This window comes from Danio rerio, chromosome 7, assembly GCF_052040795.2.
Source record: "Danio rerio strain M-AB ecotype USA chromosome 7, GRCz13ab, whole genome shotgun sequence".
Lineage (NCBI taxonomy): Eukaryota > Metazoa > Chordata > Actinopteri > Cypriniformes > Danionidae > Danio > Danio rerio.
In genome coordinates, this window is record NC_141027.1 from 21902559 (window position 1) to 21919511 (window position 16953).

Below are 16953 nucleotides of genomic sequence, written 5' to 3' on the forward strand. Positions count from 1 at the left end.
TTTTTAATAACCGGCATAGGCTGTTTTTTTCCAATCATAAGCTATGTTTTTTTCTTCCGTCAAATAAAAATAGCAGACTTCCTTAAATTGCTCGCTACACGGAAAATATGCATTTATTTAATGCCCCGCTGTTATTATTATAATCACAAAACCTTTTACATTTTTAATAGAAATCATTATTTTAAAGAATATGTGCTGATATATGGTTTCCTCTCTCTCCCTCGCGGTTCAAGTGCACGCGCTGCGTGATGAAAAGACAACAACGCGCCCATATGTAGACTTTTTGTAAATAGTATTGTTGTTTAAATATGATATTGCATTAATGTGCATACATGCTTTATAAGCTGTAAAATAAAAAGTAAAGGCTATTTGTTGCGTTTATTACGCAGATCCAGGTCAACATCAGCGCTGGTTAGCATCAACACGTCTGTATCAAACAGCAATATTTTTTTTCCATTTTGCTTCTTTGGCAAATGTGTCTGTAGGCACGGGTTATACGTTATCGTCCCGCAAATTAAGTATGCCTTGCAATTGAACAAGGGGCCGAAAACACGACGCACCTCACTGAATTATGTTGACAAGAAAAAAAGAAGAGGCGGGGTCCTCTTATGAAACGACTGAATCAGCTGGGTATCGATTGTGCAAAAGTGTTGCTGTCTGTGTTGTTACAATTGTAATATTTAATACTATTGTGATATTCAAGATTTGTACATTCATACAGCTCTGGATAACTTAAAATAGCGATTAGACCTTCAGAGTGGTATTAATGCGTCCTGAAGTAAAGCGAAAAGGCTATAAACTCCAGCAAGATAGAGTGATTATATCCAGAGTCATATACCTTTATCTCTAAATAAAGTATAACTATAGAAACTGTCTTCATCTTAACTGAAAGCTTGATCGTGTTTCCTGACCTCACACATCGTGCACCAGTCAGTCAGCATTCCCAAAGGTTCAAACAGAAAGCGCACAGCACGGTTACAGAAAAGTGCCTGTGCTGCAAACCACAAGTCAAGTAAACATTAAACAAATAAACAACTTGTTTCTCTCAAGAATACCAAACTCGTTTGATTTAAGGAAGTTGAAAATTCTTCAGAAACACCATCATGTCAACATTGCAGTGAAAAAACGTGACAACTTTCCTTACTCTGCAGAGGAGTCGTGGCATCTGGTGAACGCCCATCCCTCTCTGCGCAGCCACATTAACAGTGTGAGCAAAGCATCGTATATGCGGTGAAAATCCAGCCGCTTTGACAGCATTGGCAATGTTTTTGCCATTGTCTGTTGTCAAGCGGGGTTAAGTTGGTTTTGTTTTTGATATTCCTGACACATTTAGACGGTCCCTTGCTAAGAGCTCCGTGCGAGCTCTCTTGGCTAAATGCATATTGCGAGGGCTTAAACGGAGTAGTGCTCGTAATGTCGAACGGGAAAGTGTTTCCTCACGTTCTTCTTCAACTAGATCAACTTTAGCAGGCACGCGTGACGTTATTGGAAAGGTAGTCACAGGGTGTGTCGCGATTCTCCCTTATCACACCGCGACACAAGATTGTTGATCTGAGTGTCGCGATTTCGATTTCATATCGTGTATCGTTACAGCCATAGAAACAAGTCCTGCACAGTAGCCACAGTGATTGAGCATTCTTCTTGCAAAATAGTTTTCAGGTCACTACATGATGCTGATGGAAGAAAACATTTCCTCACTCGATTCGCCAAAACACACCAAAGTTGCTCAATGGGAGAAGCTCAACTTCACTTTCACGTTCATCAAACTACTGTCACCAGTTTTGCTGTTTGTATTTGTGCATCATCATCCTGATACATTGCACCGCCTTCAGGATGAAATGTTTGAACCACTGGGTGCACATGGTCCTCGAGAATAGTTTAGTAATCTTTGGAAGTGATCCGCTCATCTAGCACAGGTATTGGTCCTAGGGAATGTCGTGATATTGCAGCCCAAACCATCACAGATCCACCCCCGTGCTTCACTCTGGGGATGCAACAGTCTGGGTGGTAAACTTCTTTGGGGATTCTCCACACTGTAACTCTCCTAGATCTAGAAAAGACATTAAAGATGGACTCAGGGAACCACACATACACCTTTACACTGGATAACTCTTGGTCTCGCATCTGGTTTATGCCATCAGTTAGCATTAGCATGCCCATTTTCAACAGTTTCATTCTGTTTTTCTGTAATGAAAGCAGAGTAGCTCGAGTAGATTTACAGGGGCCTGTTTCAGTAAGGAGGTTCAAACAACTCGGAGTTTAAACTTGAACTCTGAGTTGATTTACAGAGAGATTAAAAACTCTGAGTTTTCGGTTTCAGAACAGCTGATCTGAGCTGGGTCAATCAACTTTGAGTAGACCAACTCAGAGTTAAGCGCGTGCACCGTGACTATAAAAAGGCATTATTAATGGAGCACAGATATTACGAGTTACTATGGCAACATCTTAAAAAAAGAGAGCATTTCTGCATTTCTTTCTCCAGCTGAACTTGGTGCTCATGCAAAGTTATAGCAAATATGAGTGTATATATTTAAAATGAAGCAACCATCAGTGAAACGGAGACAGCGTGGGAAAACAGCTGCTCAAGTTAATGCGTAATTTTTAATTTTAAGTATTTAAATATGTAAGTATAATAAAATAAGTAATGTAATGTGTGACGTTTATACTTTTTTTCTAAACTTTTATACACTTATCAGTTTTAATAGATTTAACAGTGCACTTGTGTCTGCCTTTTTATTGATCAAGTGATAGAGGTTGATATAACATTAAGAAGGTAAGCAGTAATAAAATAATTTAGACAGAATAATAATCCCATTAATCTAGTAACAGTGCATGTCGAAGGTTAAGCTAATTATTTATGAAAAAAAGGACAAGCCTCGTACGTGACTTTGTTCTGTGTGTGACAAAAATGTAGACAATAACTGTGTTTCCATCAAAATATAGGCTATTACATAAATGTGCAAAACTGGAATAACGCCTAAAAATAAAGCAGCGTTTTTATCCAAAGAGTCAAAGAGAACACAATCGTCACTTCCTGATTAACTTGCGCCAAATATCAACAGTAAAAACAGAATTACTGCGGTAGAAGAAGCTGCATCAATGATTTTTTATTTAATTAATGTACTTGCGCCTCAGAAGACAATTGACACACAAATGAACACGTGGGGGCGTTTGAAGCCAGACGCAGAGCTCTTGACACGCTCCAGACGCTCGGAGGTAATTAATAATATACACTAATACTGAAACAGTAAAGGCATTTTAGAATGACTTAAACAACATTTAAGATGTTCTGCAGTGTGTTCAGTCTGCTGGTTTGTTCTTTCACACACATTTTCATCATCATATCTAACAAACCATTTTTTAATGTACATACTGTAATTTGTTAAGTGCACTTCGTAGTTTATGTGCATCTTATCAAATAAAAGTTTAACCTACTCAGTTATGCACATGTTATATTATGCGTATTTTCAAAAGTTATGTGAATCATGACGTTTCCATCAATCTTTTTTATGCACATCTCCAAAATGAGCTCTAAAATAGGTGTGTGGAAATGTAAGACTAATGCGAGAAATACCGCTTCATCTTTAAAAAGGGGAGGAGACCAACAGAAACTCAGAGTTTAGAGAATAAAACCTGCTCCGGACCAGGTTAGATTCACAGAGTAAGTTACCACGGTAACTGACTCTGAGTTAAAGTTACCTCTCTTTCAGAAACAGGCTTGACTTACCCTGCTTTCTCGAGTTTAACAAACCTGCCATTTTGAAACGAAAAACCCAGAGTTTCTCTCATTTCAGGGTTAAACTACTCTGAGTTTTAACTTAACCTGCTTTCTGAAACAGGCCCCAGGAGTCACTGGTTGTATATGCTGTGAGGGTCCATGATGAAGCACTCCCGTGTAATCCAGCAGTTCTGGTCAGATCCTAGGTAACTTTGTTTCAAGAACTGCAGCCTTTTGTAGAAGTCTCCAGGGAGTGTGCAGCAGGAAGATTCTGAACCGATCCAAACCAGAGGCATTTTTGGCAGTATGTGTTATTCGGTCTCAGGCATGTAAGCTGCTGGTAGTGGGAGGTTGTTTAGTCGGCGATTCCACTTTTGTTAGTACAGTTGTATTCCAGAAAGTTTGTATTCAACATTAATCTTCAAGTTGTGGCATTTGAGCACTGTGCTAATAGGCTAAAGTTAAAATTTGTATATAAAATATAAAAAGCAAGAGTGCAAAACGCGGAGCAGTAGGCAAAGACGATCGAACAGTAGTAAAGCAGGAATTATTGAATACAGTCCGAGTTAGAAACCAGACATCCATTTAGACAGCTTTCTCGTGTCCACAGTTACTCCTTTGTAATTTGGTCCTTCCTTCTTAAAGGTATGCTGACATTTCCCTGGATACCGTGGCTCTTGATATATCACAAAGACTTGCTGTCTTGGTGACAGATGTGCCAGGCAAACATGCACCAACAATTTGTCCTCTTTTGAACTCTGATAAGTCATCCATAATAGGTTGTGTGCATTTTTAATATTTTAAGCAAAACTGCGCTACCACTCTAATAACACATTCAAGAGCGTAAGAGCATACGAGTAAGAACATACTGCTGGAATGTACAATCAATGAAGACTGGACACCAGGCTGGTCAAAATTAGCCATGAAACCTCCAACACCAAGTTGGCCAATATTACGGTTTCATTGTCCAACCCCTGTATGCTAGAAGAGTACACACACGCACACGGATTACCCATTACAGAATAAGGTATTACACTGTTTTATTGAACAATAAAATTAAGTTCGCTATTGAAATTATCCTTTTTTTTTTTTTTTTTTTTTTTTTTTTTAGAGTGAAGAGCAGAAATCCACTGAGGCTGAAAATACATCAAGTAATTTGTCACTGATGCACATTTTGCTGCAAAACGGATTTGCTGCAGATATTGCACTATATGTTTATGTTGGCAGACAGAAAAGCTTTATTTTGGTTGCGCATGCACAGCACACCAGATATTTGCACCCCATCTATCAGTAAGGATTGCAAAACAAAACACTGATCAAACATTCATTCTATTTTTGACCATGTGATCAGGGGAGAGCGCGAACGCAGTCCCCCACTACCAGAAATTATGCAGTCGAGATTCCCACATTTGGGGAATTCGCAGGGGTCAGCACAACCGGCAGTGCAATGGTTGAGCCTCACCCTGGGTGAACCACCTTCCTGATCATGGTGTCTCCCCTGCCAGGTAAGTATGAATTGTACAGCCGCCTTGATCAGGGGGCACTTACGAAAGATTAACTTTCAATGACGATTGGACATCAAACTCGTATCACGCAATTCAATACAGTCAAAAACAAGATCTTGCTGATCAGTTCATGTGAAGTTTCACTTAAAAATCTATCTTTGAACAATGGAGTATCCTGATATCACACAGCAAGTTCCTTCCCATGATGCAACAGAATCAGCAGCCAATAAAATAACAGATGTTTAAAACAAACTTTTTGAAAACTCAACCACAGTATGAAAACTCATGTTGCAATAAAACCCTTTACAACATCTCTTGGTGTTTGATGAATGATGAGATGACGTAAAACAGTCAACAGATGATTAAAAAGAAAGAATGACATGAGGAACAAAGGAACTGCTCTCCCTCATGAAGCCAATAAGGAAGTGACTGAAACTGCAATTCCTGGCTTGACCACTCGAGGCTGGATTCAAGAGGGAATCAATCCCATAGACTCCCCTGCGTGTTAGAAAGTCCAACTTTACAGCAGAAAAAAAGGGTTTATGCAGCCTGGTATAAAAATAGTTTTGGTGTGTTTAGCTTATAATACCCCTCATGACAACCGAGAGGGTGACACCTTTTACGACTCATTCATTTAATTTATAGTAGGCTTAAAAACATGTGGGTGGATGGATGGATGGACACACACACAAGTATATGAGTTGGCCAATGAAACTAAAACACAGTTTTGTTTTTGAATTAAAGTTTTTTTTTTATTGTTTTCTTCTGGTTCATAACAAAATTATACAAATACATATTACAAATGATCACTGGTGGCCTACTAAATGTAAAGCCAAAATGTATAGTGGTTACTAAGGACAAAAGGAAACACCTGGGGCCTCATGTATCAACGCTGCGTACGCACAAAAACTTTGCGTACGCCAGGTTTCACGCTCAGAATCGCTCACGTTTGGATTTACTAACAATGAACTGAACGTGGGAATGTGCGCACCTTCACGGCAGCTTTCTGGCAGGCGTACGCACATTTTTTGTGCGTGTCTGTTTTATTTCCATTGGCGACTCCTAGAGGCAGTTGTGTTAAATTCTTCTCTACAAAGTGTCTGAGCCTTGCAATGGCAGCTGTATGAGACGGGTTCATATAGTAGGTATGTAAGATTTCCATACCATACAGTTGACCAGCTAAACATTAAAGCACAATTTGCAGCAGTTGCCTGTTTTCCCAATGTAATCTGAGCTATCTACTGCACGCACATTGCTATAAAGACACTATCTGAAGATAAATTTGCATGCGTGAATCAGAAACATTTCCATTCAATAAATGTGCAAATAAAATATGATGCACAAACTTATTAATGATTCCTACTTGTCTTTCTCGTGATAAATAGTGGGCAAAATCTGATATGTAGCGGGAAAAAAAGAAGAATTCATCAGACGCTGGATTCGAACCGAGTTTGTGCTCGAACGAGTCAGTATATGATCTTATGCTTCTTATGAGGTGCGCCACTGAGACTGCTAAGGGTACTGCAACAGTTTACAGATATAAACCACACTATTTCTTTTTTAAATGCACTCAGTGCGATGTTCAGACCCAACTGTGTTAACCGTATCAGCTAAACTCTCCCACTCTATTTTTTTCTTTTGTTGTTAATTCCGGAGAACAAACTTGCAAATAACACAGCTTTTCTCCGTTCTACCTCCGAAAGCAGCACCTCCAATTCACATTCTGTTCAAAGTTTCTCTTTTTGTTTGATTTTGCCGTTGCTTTTTCGTTGGGTTTTGCCAATAGCATAGTCATTAGCATATTCATACGGGGGAGGAGGCAGGGAGGGGTTTTGCGCTCGTGCATGTTGCGCTCAGTTTCACGTTCATTCGGATGTACAAAAGAATATGCGTGAGATTCGGCGTACGCAGTGTTTCATACATCTGAATTTTTTTCTGCGTACGCACATTTACAGCTTTGTGCGTACGCAATGTTTTAGTAAGATTTCCACGCAAGTCTTCGTACATGAGGCCCCTGGTTTTAAACTATAATAATTCATTAGTATGGTGCAAGGCCTCCTTTTGCAGGCGATATAGCATTGATTTGTCTTGGGAATGACAGAAACAAGTCCTGCACAGTAGCCACAGTGATTTTGAGCATTCTTCTTGCAAAATAGTTTTCAGGTCACTACATGATGCTGATGGAAGAAAACATTTCCTCACTCAATTCGCCAAAACACACCAAAGTTGCTCAATGGGAGAAGCTCAACTTCACTTTCACGTTCATCAAATTACTGTCACCAGTTTTGCTGTTTGTATTTGTGCATCATCATCCTGATACATTGCACCGCCTTCAGGATGAAATGTTTGAACCACTGGGTGCACATGGTCCTCGAGAATAGTTTAGTAATCTTTGGAAGTGATCCGCTCATCTAGCACAGGTATTGGTCCTAGGGAATGCTGTGATATTGCAGCCCAAACCATCACAGATCCTCCCACGTGCTTCACTCTGGGGATGCAACAGTCTGGGTGGTAAACTTCTTTGGGGATTCTCCACACTGTAACTCTCCTAGATCTAGAAAAGACATTAAAGATGGACTCAGGGAACCACACATACACCTTTACACTGGATAACTCTTGGTCTCGCATCTGGTTTATGCCATCAGTTAGCATTAGCATGCCCATTTTCAACAGTTTCATTCTGATTTTCTGTAATGAAAGCAGAGTAGCTCGAGTAGATTTACAGGAGTCACTGGCTGTATGTGCCGTGAGGGTCCATAATGAAGCACTCCCGTGTAATCCAGCAGTTCTGGTCAGATCCTAGGTAACTTTGTTTCAAGAACTGCAGCTTTTTGTAGAAGTCTGCAGGGAGTGTGCAGCAGGAAGATTCTGAATCGATCCAAACCAGAGGCATTTTTGGCAGTATGTGTTATTCGGTCTCAGGCATGTAAGCTGCTGGTAGTGGGAGGTTGTTTAGTCGACGATTCCACTTTTGTTAGTACAGTTGTATTCCAGAAAGTTTGTATTCAATATTAATCAAGTTGTGGCATTTGAGCACTGTGCTAATAGGCTGAAGTTAAAATTCGTATATAAAATATAAAAAGCAAGAGTGCAAAACGCGGAGCAGTAGGGAAAGACAATCAAACAGTAGTAAAGCAGGAATTATTGAATACAGTCTGAGTTAGAAACCAGACATCCATTTAGACAGCTTTCTCGTGTCCACAGTTACTCCTTTGTAATTTGGTCCTTCCTTCTTAAAGGTATGCTGACATTTCCCTGGATACCGTGGCTCTTGATATATCACAGAGACTTGCTGTCTTGGTGACAGATGTGCCAGGCAAACATGCACCAACAATTTGTCCTCTTTTGAACTCTGATAAGTCATCCATAATAGGTTGTGTGCATTTTTAATATTTTAAGCAAAACTGCGCTACCACTCTAATAACACATTCAAGAGCGTAAGAGCATACGAGTAAGAACATACTGCTGGAATGTACAATCAATGAAGACTGGACACCAGGCTGGTCAAAATTAGCCATGAAACCTCCAACACCAAGTTGGCCAATATTACGGTTTCATTGTCCAACCCCTGTATGCTAGAAGAGTACACACACGCACACGGATTACCCATTACAGAATAAGGTATTACACTGTTTTATTGAACAATAAAATTAAGTTCGCTATTGAAATTATCCTTTTTTTTTTTTTTTTTTTTTTTTAGAGTGAAGAGCAGAAATCCACTGAGGCTGAAAATACATCAAGTAATTTGTCACTGACGCACATTTTGCTGCAAAATGGATTTGCTGCAGATATTGCACTATATGTTTATGTTAGCAAACTGAAAAGCTTTATTTTGGTTGCACATGCACAGCACACCATTTAATTGCACCCCATCTATAAGTAAAGAATCCGAAACAAAACACTGATCAAACATTCATTCTATTTTTGACCATGAGATCAGGGGAGAGCGCGAACGCAGTCCCCCACTACCAGAAATTATGCAGTCGAGATTCCCACATTTGGGGAATTCGCAGGGGTCAGCACAACCGGCAGTGCAATGGTTGAGCCTCACCCTGGGTGAACCACCTTCCTGATCATGGTGTCTCCCCTGCCAGGTAAGTATGAATTGTACAGCCGCCTTGATCAGGGGGCACTTACGAAAGATTAACTTTCAATGACGATTGAACATCAAACTCGTATCACGCAATTCAATACAGTCAAAAACAAGATCTTGCTGATCAGTTCATGTGAAGTTTCACTTAAAAATCTATCTTTGAACAATGGAGTATCCTGATATCACACAGCAAGTTCCTTCCCATGATGCAACAGAAGCATCGAGCAGCCAATGAAATAACAGATGTTTAAACCCAAACTTTTTGAAAACTCAACCACAGTATGAAAACTCATGTTGCAATAAAATCCTTTACAACATCTCTTGGTGTTTGATGAATGATGAGATGACGTAAAACAGCCAACAGATGATTAAAAAGAAAGAATGACATGAGGAACAAAGGAACTGCTCTCACTCATGAAGCCAATAAGGAAGTGACTGAAACTGCAATACCTGGCTTGACCACTTGAGGCTGGACTCAAAAGGGAATCAATCCCATAGACTCCCCTGCGTGTTAGAAAGTCCAACTGTGCAGCAGAAAAAATGGTTTATGTTCCAACCCCAATCAGACACACCTGGGCTAGCTAATCACGCTCGTACTAGGCTTTCTAGAAACAACTTAACACACCTGCGAGGATGGAGCTAAAAACTGTAGGACCCCAGTCTTCTAGGACAGTTTGGACAACCCTGCCTTACACCATACTAATAGTTTAAAACCAGGTGTACCAGTTTCATTAGCAAACCCATATACTTATATATATATATATATATATATATATATATATATATATATATATATATATATATATATATATATATAAAGGGTGTAACGATCACCCAAAATGTTGTGTGCATTGCAATATTTTAAGCAAAACTTTGTGTCACGGTTTATTCTTTATTTAGCCTTTCTTCATTATTATTATTATTATTCTCTTCGTGATTGTGTTGTGGTGAAGATTGTTTTATTAATTGCAATTTCTTTTCTTTGAGGCTGGCTCCGCCTTGCACCTGCCGCTAATTCAACTTGTCGCCTTTATAAGCGGAAGCTGAGTGTGTGTCGGGGTGGCTCTTGATTTCCAGCGCGTCTGACCGATCCTCGCGATCTTGTCTCTCTTTGGAGGGTATGACCCGTACTTGCTGAGAATCTCTCCGTATCTTGCCTTGATGAAGAAGGTCCGAACTTCTGTGCGCGTCTTGTGCAGCCGCTGCTGAGGAGCCATGCTGGTGTTGTGCCGTTTCTTTGATCTATGATTTTCTTGTTTTTTATCAATATTTTCTTTATAATATATGTTTTGTTTGTTAGTCAAAGCAATTGCTTTGACTTGGTTATTGTTTGATTAATGATTTATATTTCTGTTGCCACCTTAATTAATAGGATACGTATTTTCTGGTCTCTAAATAAATAGAGAATTGTAACTCTGGTTTCCGTGTCCTTTTATGTTGCTAACCCCTTCCCTAGACGAGCCTTAAAAAACTGGGGTTCGTAACATTTGCCATTACTCGAATTAAACTTTCACACTATGCTCTTACTGGTGGAATGTGCAATCAATAAAGATTTGCCACCAGGCTGGTCAAATTTAACCATAAAACGGCCAACATGGCCAGTGTTTCAGTTTCATTGTCCTACCGCTGTATATGATGCATGTATGCTTACATGTACAGAGGTTAGGGCTAGGCGATACAGCAAAAATTTATATCACAATATATTTCTTAATTTCAGTCGATACAATATAATTCCGATATCGATATGAACAATAATAGCTGGGAAAAAACTGGCAAGACTGCACAAAATGGATGTCTGTACCCACAAATGTCTGCATACTGAATTTGCAAAGTCTATAATAACATCCAGGCTTTTATAAATTTGTATAACTTAGTTCAAAAATAGTTAAAAAAAATAATGTTTACTTTTTATTTTCATTTAGCCTTTACAAACAAGAAATGTGAAATAAACAATCAAATGAATAAAACTCTCAGACTCAGCAATAATTCCAAAATATATGTCCAATAATTATAGAATATTAATGATGATGAAAAGGACAATAACAGTTGCAATGAATTACATTTCTCACTATGATGCTGCTTTGAATGCAAGCTATCTGCTATAAAAAGTTTGTTACTTTATGAAAAATAAATTTATGGTTTGCATAAAAAAAAAAGTAAAATTGCAGTAAGAAATCTTTATTTTGCACTATTGTTTTTATATGCATGTCAATTTAATAAATACTAGCCTATTTCTGCTACAAAATAAATGCAAGATTTATTATAATCATTCAATTCAAGGCTGAAAGCTGCAAAACAGTTATCAGTAACTAAGTAGAAATATAATATCTCAAGAACGAACTGACAAAAAGTAAAGTCTCATTTCTATCACTCTTTAAAAGTATGGGTTTGGGTTTGTGTCATTTTAAATGTTCAGTCTCGTTATGAGCGGATCTTCATTTTTTTGTGTTTGGGGAATAAAGCAGGCGAGTCAGCCACACCAATTTTTGAGCAAGCAGAGCAGGATTCTCGCGATTACCACCGGAGCAATACCACTCTGTTACAAGCCGCAGTTTCAGTGTAAACTTAGTAAAGGCGAGTTTCTTTGGCGATGATGTGTACAGTATTAGATTCCATTTAGCGGACATTTGCGCTGAACACGCAGTGAATGTAACGCATCATAATTCAGGCACCTTCTTCGAAAACACTCAATTGATCTCAGCTGGCGGAGCAACATCCACCAACGTCATGATCGCAGTCTTCTGTGCCTTTATTTGTAAGTTTATGTGGGGTTAGCAGACCTGTAAGCTTTTCACTATTCAGCTGTTTGCATTTCCCGTGGTTATTAAAGCTCCGTCAACTGACAGCAGAAAGCCTTGAGTGATTGACAGCTAATAAAAACCAATATAGCGGCAGGGAAGAGAGATTTAGCAGGTTTTTAGGAAAAAAGAAAAAAGTTAAAAACAGCATGTCGCACTACACCCATTAACTAATTTAGAGGTTTTAGAATTGCATACAAAGACAGTATATCAAGCTATAGGAGGGCTCTAAAGTCTGCCAGGGCTAAGCACCTCCACAAACTGACAGAAAATAAATCATAACAATCCTAGATTTTTAGCACCATAGCTAAATTAACAAATAATCGGTCATCTTTGGAACAAAATGTTCTACCGCTAATTAGTAGTGATGACTTCATGAATTTTTTCAGTGATAAAATAGAAGGCTTTAGACAGAAAATAGGAGATGTTAAACTTTCTGCACCGGCTTATACTCCAAATCCTGTAAATATTTCACTGAATCATAATAATAACCTACAGTGCTTCAAAATCATAGAACAGGAAGAGCTAGATAAAATTATAAATGGCTCTAAACCAGCTACGTGTATGCTAGACTCAATTCCAACAAAATTACTGGAAGAATTGCTGCCTGCTATAGGAGAACCTCTTCTTAACATTATCAACTCTTCTTTATCTTTAGGCTATGTTCCAAATTCTTACAAGCTAGCTGTTATTAAGCCTATTAATAAGAAACCGCAACTGGACCCCAACAACTTAGCTAATTATAGGCCCATTTCAAATCTTCCATATATGTCCAAAATACTAGAAAAAGTTATTATTATTTTATACGCACACTTTGGCCGGTGCATCTCAATCTCTCAGCAGCACCAATACTAGAGAGGGAGCAGATTTAACCTGTCAGTGGTGCACATGGATAATAGGAGTAAAATAGTGGATTTCCTATTCTTTATTCAATTTTTTTTACTTGAACACTCTGAAAAGACACAGTGTCATGTAAAATGCTAAACATCTTTGTTGTTTTAATTGTATGTTAAATTAGAATAAGAAATCATTTTGTTGCTGAGGGCCATTACAGTGTAAAAGAAAGAATGGTATTACTTTTGGGGCAGAAGGTAAATTTAATTAGAGGCATTCCCATGTTTAACTCTTCTTTAAAAATCCCAGAAAGATAAAGTGTCTACTTTTCCCATGTGAGTAGGGTGGAATCTGTGCAATATATCATTCAAATATAATGAATTTTGATAAATAAAATTATTCTTAAAAGTCACATTATTTCATGTGCTGTGGAGAAAAGTTTCAATCCAGCTACTGCAAGTATATTTATGTTAAAGATAATGTGCAATATATATTATTATAAAATTAATAATGTTTGGGGACATTGATACAGCCATAATCTTCTTAAGATACAAACACAGATGAAATAGATCTGATCATGTAAATGTTTTTAATAACCATACTGCACATTTCTATTAACTTAACAATAATGTATTTCTGCTGCCCAGTTTGAAAGCTATTTTTCAGCTTAACTGGATCAAAAATTTATCAAAGAGCTGTGTGTGAAAATGAAACTTTGGACACCTAACCTTTAGCAGTTGTTCAATTAACAATGTTTTTTTTTTTTACTTATGTTCCTGCTCTCAGCTGTTTTTACCATCTGCTGATATTAAAAAATAAATAACTGAAGTGACCTTTAATTAGTAGTTTGCACTTTAAAAATGTATTTTTGTTTATTTAATTAAGATATTTTTCAGGGTCTTAATATTTATTCTTTTATATATATTCTTATGTAAAAGGTTCACATTTATGCAACCAATATTTACTAAATTGGTTTTTTTTTTTTCCATACTTACTGTTGCAGACCTTGTTGTCAGTTTGATCTAGCCTTTTATACATTCGACTCAACAAAATAGGTAAAAGTATTCATAATTTGTGCTGATATCGAATTTATATCGGTATCGGTTCGTACGATAGGCTGCAATATTGGTATCGTATCGGAAGTTAAAATGTTGTATCGGGACATCCCTAGTCAGGTCACTATGCGATACTGGTGGAAGAAAACATTTCCTGACTATTTGCCAAAAAACCCCAAAGTGGTTCAATAATATTAGGATTTGGTGACTCTGCAGGCAATGGGAAATGTTCAACTTTACGTTCATGTTCAAAGAACTGTCACTAGTTGCCGTGTGTACTAGAGCTGCACGATCCTGGCTAAAAAGAGAATCGCGATTTTTTTGCTTAAAATAAAGATCATGATTCTCTCACGATTCTGTAGATGTAAATAAAGGTATGGTAAAAACAAACATATGGCACAACATCGATAATAATATGTGTAGGTCTACTGGTTTTTATAAATAATTCTATTCTACTTATAAAAATTTTAATTCACTGGTAAATTCAGACATTTGCCATTATGAGATTATATTTAACATATAGGCTAGAGTAGTTATACTGACATTGTAAATATTTTTTATGCACAACTATGGGTTCGTTATGAAAGAAAAAACATATCAAATGCTTGTCGTAATCATAACTCTAAAATGTGATATGATCATATAAATGAAGTGCACACTTTCGGTTTCATTTTGACTGCTAAGTGCTTGTTCATACTTCGCACACGGCTCCCAAACGATCACTCTGTGCCACAAACAGAATATTATTTGCAACTGTATTACCTGTTACTCGCAACATATGCAGGTTCTGTTCACTAAAGTAGACGCGCCCTCTCTGTGATAACAGCTCACGGTCAGCAGCTCATGTCACGTGTGATTTCCCGATCGCAAAAACATCATGTTTAGACAAAAATTTAGGTGAATTATACCTTATAAATACAGTATGTGACTCATTCAACATCATTTGGAGGTGTCAATGTCACTGAGCAACGTGTGTAAAACAATGAAAAGACTCGTGCAGCCGCCTTTTCTTCTCTCCTGAACTTGAAAATATGATTGTCAGAATCGTAGAAATGCTGGTTTAAGATCGTCTAGGGGGTCGAATCGAGATCGCAATATTTTAACGATTAATTGTGCAGCTCTAGTGTGTACATCCTGATACTTCAGCTTTAGAATACACCGTTTTAACCATTGGGTGCACATGGTCCTCCAGTATGGTTCAGTAGTCCTTGGCAGTGATGCACACATCTAGCACAAGTATTGGGCCTTGGGAATGCCATGATATTGCAGCCCAAACCCTCACTGATCCACCCCCATGCTTCACTCTGGTCATGCAACAGCCTGCGTGGTACAGTTCTTTGGGGATTCTCCACACTATAAACCTCCAGAATGCAGAAAAGACAGTGCAGGTGGACTCAGAGAACAATACATGTTTCACATTATCCACAGTTTAATATTTTCACTGCTGGCACCATTGAAACCAATCCTTGACGTTGGCACAAGTGACCACAAGTTTAGCTATGGTAGCCAGACAATGTATATTGACACAGTGGAGCTGCAGACAAAACGTTTTGATGGAAACAGTAGAATTGAGTTGCACACTTCAATCTGAAAGGAGTTGGACAGGTGTGGTTTTAGGTTTTTTTTTGGTTACAATCCAGGTTAGCACTCAGAGATCCCTTTCAGACATATTTCTCATGCATCCAGTTACTCCTGTTGGCGATGGTGTTAAATTTTACATTTAGCGAACATTTGCGCTGAACACAGATATTGAAACGCACCGTGATTAGGTGTACTTTTCACTATTCAATCGTTTGCATTCGCCATGGTAACTAAAGCTCCCTGTCATCTGACAGCGGAAAGTCTTGAGTGATTGACAGCTGATATGAACTGATATAGTGACATGAAAGAGCGATTCAGCACGTTTTTAAAGGAAAAAAACAACAACAGGTCGCACTACAACCACTTTATGCAGTCGCACAAATGCTCGCAAAATATATTTTGAGGTCGCATAGCTTAAATTTTGGTCGCTATTTCGAGCCCTGTTGATGGTATGCTGCATTTCAATATATCAAGCAAAACTGTGCAATTACTCTAATTAATCTTTCACCCTCTGCTCTTACTGTTGGAATGTGCAATCAATGAAGACTGGTCACCAGGCTGGTTAAGATTAGCCATGAAACCTCCAACACCAAGTTGGCTACGGTTACAGTTTCATTGTCCAACCCCTGTATTCAAGCACACACACACACACACACACACACACACACACACAAACACACACACAAACACACACACAAACACACACACACACACACACGCTACCCATTACAGAATAAGGTATTATTATACTGTTTTATTGAACAATAAAATAAAAGTTTGCTAATGAAAATTTCTTTTTTATGAGTGAAGAGCAGAAATCCACCGAGGCTGAAAATACATCAAGTAATTTGTCACTTTGCTGCAACATTTTGCTGCAAAACGTATTTGCTGCAGATATTGCACTATATGTTTATGTTGGCAGACAGAAAAGCTTTATTTTGGTTGCACATGCACAGCACACCAGTTATTTGCACCCCATCTATAAGTAAGGAATCCGAAACAAAACACTGATCAAACATTCATTCTATTTTTGACCATGTGATCAGGGGAGAGCGCGAACGCAGTCCCCCACTACCAGAAATTATGCAGTCGAGATTCCCACATTTGGGGAATTCGCAGGGGTCAGCACAACCGGCAGTGCAATGGTTGAGCCTCACCCTGGGTGAACCACCTTCCTGATCATGGTGTCTCCCCTGCCAGGTAAGTATGAATTGTACAGCCGCCTTGATCAGGGGGCACTTACGAAAGATTAACTTTCAATGACGATTGAACATCAAACTCGTATCACGCAATTCAATACAGTCAAAAACAAGATCTTGCTGATCAGTTCATGTGAAGTTTCACTTAAAAATCTATCTTTGAACAATGG

The 16953-nt window shown here is 38.3% G+C and overlaps 2 long non-coding RNA genes and 3 other non-coding genes across 5 annotated transcripts in view; all 5 read right to left on the minus strand.

Annotated features, from left to right (window-relative positions):
- LOC101882514 (uncharacterized) overlaps window positions 1-16953 on the minus strand; it is a 45963-nt gene that overhangs the window by 22759 nt on the left and 6251 nt on the right. The window lies entirely within an intron of this gene.
- Window positions 4793-16792, minus strand: LOC147843101 (uncharacterized). Its single transcript, XR_015495551.1, has 3 exons — window positions 16488-16792; window positions 7236-9019; window positions 4793-6094 (listed from the first exon to the last, which is right to left on the minus strand). It is a non-coding gene; the product is annotated as an uncharacterized LOC147843101 (long non-coding RNA).
- Window positions 5067-5231, minus strand: LOC137496262 (U1 spliceosomal RNA). The gene has a single exon (XR_015496683.1). It is a non-coding gene; the product is annotated as a U1 spliceosomal RNA (small nuclear RNA).
- On the minus strand, window positions 9161-9325 carry LOC137496261 (U1 spliceosomal RNA). Its single transcript, XR_015496709.1, has one exon. It is a non-coding gene; the product is annotated as a U1 spliceosomal RNA (small nuclear RNA).
- On the minus strand, window positions 16628-16792 carry LOC137496263 (U1 spliceosomal RNA). The gene has a single exon (XR_015496710.1). It is a non-coding gene; the product is annotated as a U1 spliceosomal RNA (small nuclear RNA).